The sequence below is a fragment of the Temnothorax curvispinosus genome, unplaced genomic scaffold (genome assembly GCF_003070985.1).
Source record: "Temnothorax curvispinosus isolate PA1 unplaced genomic scaffold, ASM307098v1 QBEX01015519.1, whole genome shotgun sequence".
NCBI classification, from domain to species: domain Eukaryota; kingdom Metazoa; phylum Arthropoda; class Insecta; order Hymenoptera; family Formicidae; genus Temnothorax; species Temnothorax curvispinosus.
In genome coordinates, this window is record NW_020225299.1 from 7,019 (window position 1) to 10,845 (window position 3,827).

At 31.8% G+C, this 3,827-nt stretch overlaps 1 long non-coding RNA gene across 1 annotated transcript; it reads left to right on the forward strand.

Annotated features, from left to right (window-relative positions):
* Positions 1 to 1,559: 1,559 nt before the first annotated feature.
* On the forward strand, positions 1,560 to 2,451 carry LOC112465779. The gene is made up of 3 exons (XR_003042063.1): positions 1,560 to 1,700; positions 2,072 to 2,231; positions 2,411 to 2,451. It is a non-coding gene; the product is annotated as an uncharacterized LOC112465779 (long non-coding RNA).
* The last annotated feature ends 1,376 nt before the right edge of the window (positions 2,452 to 3,827 follow it).

Here is a 3,827-nt window from a genome sequence, read left to right on the forward strand (position 1 = left end):
TATTAGTTTAAGGTTATATTATGTCAGTGGTTTAACATGATGTCTGCATTTGTTAGTTTAAGTATGAAATGCACTGAACGAGCCATTGTAGTGCACTTATTGCTTCTCTTGTTAATTATGTATCTGCAATTTATATCTTGCCCTTTAGCAAATGTTTGGGCATAAATAAATTTAATCAATCAATCAATCAATCAATCTCTCTCTCTCTCTCTCTCTCTCTCTCTCTCTCTCTCTCTCTCTCTATGTGTGTGTATATATATATATATATATCTCAACCCAAACAAGATAGAAATATATGTAAAACGAGTCCGTGTGCTCTTGCTGTTGATAAATAACTTGATATAACCTCAATACTATGTAATTCGGAAATAATTAGTATATGCGGATCAATAATCCTATGAAATTTCTATCATTTTACCTTAAAATAATTAGGATATCAAATAAAATTTGGATGCCCCTTGGAGATTCAAGTAAGCCAAAGATATCGAGTACTCGGAAAAATTCGGATTATTAAAATTAATCAAGCTGTTCGAAGTTACTAATTATCTGACGAATTGAATAAAAACATCAGACTAAAGTATGACTCGAATTAAATAATATCCACACACTCGCAATTCTAAGTAATAATATTGCACTTTTGCTTGTGTAAATGTAGAACAATAACATCCAAACACATTTCATTGTTACGATAAAAGTTCTAATCTACTATAAAAGTATTATTATTTTCTTGTAAGTCCATAGAAAAATAGATATAAAAACAGAAAAAAAACTTACTGATTATTACTTTCTTGTAAACACATTTTTATAAACTTTTAATATTTTACAAGAGAGACACCTCCTGCTGCGACCAACACCGTTTACAGAATATTGTTACCACGCAGTGGCACGTCGGCACGTGGCACGCAGTTACAGTGTTTTTGTTATAACCGAGACAATGGCCGTGTTCAAACCGAATGAAAAAACTAGTCTGCCCGCCGAGCGATTGCGCATGATTGGTTTTTACTTCTAGATCCCAACCAATCACGTTCAATCGCTTAGCGAGCAAGCTAGCTGATTCGTCCGGCTTGAATACGGGCATTGGCCGCGTTCAGCAGAATGTTTATTTTGCAATTAATGGAAATTTTCCAATGCCTTCTTTTTTATAAGGCTAAACAAGAGACAAATAAGTGACGCAATCACGGACACGGGCTGCGTTCCGTTTGACGCTTTCAGCGCTGTAAGCATCATTCTATCTTTGTTGCACATTGAATATCAAATGAAGATAGAGCAATGTGTATATTGCTGAAAGCGTTAAACGGAACGCAGCCATAATACTATGTCTATGGACGTTATACTATAATAGTATTCCTATCTTAAAATTGCCGTGTTAAGTCGATAGTCGAATTTATTGTTGCCTTTTTACCGCGATGCTGATTGGTTATCTCGATTAATTGCCGCGCCGTAGCTTGCTTCATCCCGTGAGGGACTGTCATCGCGGAGTGTGGCGAGTTTCGTGCGAGCTTCGTGCGTGTAGTGCGTCGTGTGTGTGTCGTGATGTGACAGCTCTCGAGGTTAATCGTCCCGCGTCGTGTCGCGAGGTTAATATTATTATTAATGTGATCTCTCATCATTATTATAAATATAAAATCTTTAATTCTGAATTTCGGTCGCGTCACGCAAGGATCGAAGTGCCACGCGAAATATCAGCGGATCGGAGATAGGTATTATAGTGACAGTCGTGATCGTTATTATGTTTACGCGAGCGTTACTTCTGTATAGTAATTTACGATAATTTACTCGTTTATTACGCGGGATGAATTATCATAAACTACTACAAAACCCCGCTTTACGTGGAGGAATTATCATATATAAGTACATACAGAAGTAACGCTCGCGTAAACGTAGTATACGTGACAGATAGTGTGTGTGTGTGTGTGTGTGTGTGCGCGTGGAAAAATGCGACAGGAGTAAAAAAGCAGCGTCAAGTACGTCAAGTATGTGTGTATCTATATGGATGTGTAAAAATATATTGCTTATAATTTACTAATTCATCAAACAATAATTTTAATTAATCAGATAAATTTTTTGACAGCTAGATCAAATATTTATCAGGTTATCGTGGTTATGTGAAGAAGTTCTCAACATGTGATTAATGAAAAAGAAGTAAAGAAGAAGAAATCGGAGAGGGTGTCGTGTTATACTACATAATCACCAAGAAATGGAAAGATCACATATAGATTATTTTGTTTGTGGTAAGATTATTATATATATGTATGTATATTACGTATCTATGCTGATACATATATATATATATATATATATTTATATATATATGTTATTATATTACGTACTATTATTAAAATCAATAAAATTACCAATTTTATCACATGATATAATATTATAATACAATAACGTAACAATGTATATACAGGGTGTGCTATTTTAAATACTCCAGGGAAATCTAAAAAAATATAGAAGATGTGGAAAAACGTTTTAGACAAAAGTTGTAGGATATCAAGGAAGTCAAATAATGGTAAAACTAATTTTTAAAAAATCGTTATATAAAGGTCATCGTTATTTTTTTATACAGAATTGTATAATTTTTTTTTTATAATATGATTTTTCTAATTATTCTACATATAAAGGTATTAAGGTAGAGTTATCAAAATAGTTTACGAAATATTTCATATTTTATTCTGGTACTTTTTGACATAAAATATAAAATATCTCGTAAACTATTCATTTTTTGGTAACTGTACTTTAACACTTTTATGTACAGAATAATAAGATGAATCAATTGGTGCAAAGAAAACGTATTGTTACTTTGCAAAAAAAGATAATTATTGTAGTTTATATAAAGCAATTAAACTTTAACTTTTTATTATACAGTTACATCGAATAATTTTGGAAACAGAGAGAGAAAGAAGAGAATAGAAAGCTTCGTACTTCGGGCCTAAGCAGAATGGCTGTCTTGACAGTGTTTTATGCCTTAAGTCTTTGTCTTATGTAACGCACAATACTATACAGTATTGTGGCATAAAACTCAGGGCATAAAACACTGTCAAGATAACCATTCTGCTTAGGCTCTACGAAACTGTCAACAATGTTTAAGACTTGAGAGTCTTGAGAACACAAGACAGTATTGTGCGTTACGAAAGACAAAGAATTAAAGCATAAAACATTGTCTTAAAATTATAAGTCAGCCATTCTGCTCAAGCCCTTCCTTAGAAGATTGAAATGCCTTCAGTGACTCATAGAAAACTTTATTTAATAGGTAAGCAGGGAATATAAAGTTAAATTGTTTCATTTATTACTTATATCTGTTTATATGTGACATATGACATTACAAGGATAACTATGTTTTGATATTAACTATTCACACTTGAAATTTAGCTACCGTTATGTAAACTTTATTTTCACTACGAGTAATGAATATAGAAACGCAGTCTATATGAAGTAATTAAACTTTTTATTTTTACAGAGTTACATCAAGCAATTTTAGAAACGGAGAGAGAAAGAAAGAAATAAAAAAAACATCGTTCTTCTCTTAGAAAATTAAAATGTTTTAAAATTTAAACGCCTCATGAAAAGCTTTGTTTAACAGGTAAGTGAGTAATAAAAAGTTTAATTGCTTCATATAAGTTACGTTTCAATATTCATTGCTTGTACTGAAAATCTAAAGTATACGTAACAGTAACTGTATATTTTTAGTATGGACAGTGAATATCAAGACACAGTTATATGTGACCTTGTATCTTTATATTACATATTTAAGCAAATATAGATAATGGATTATTATTATTGAATTATATTATAGTATTATTGCGTTACATTCAGACAGCTAAAAA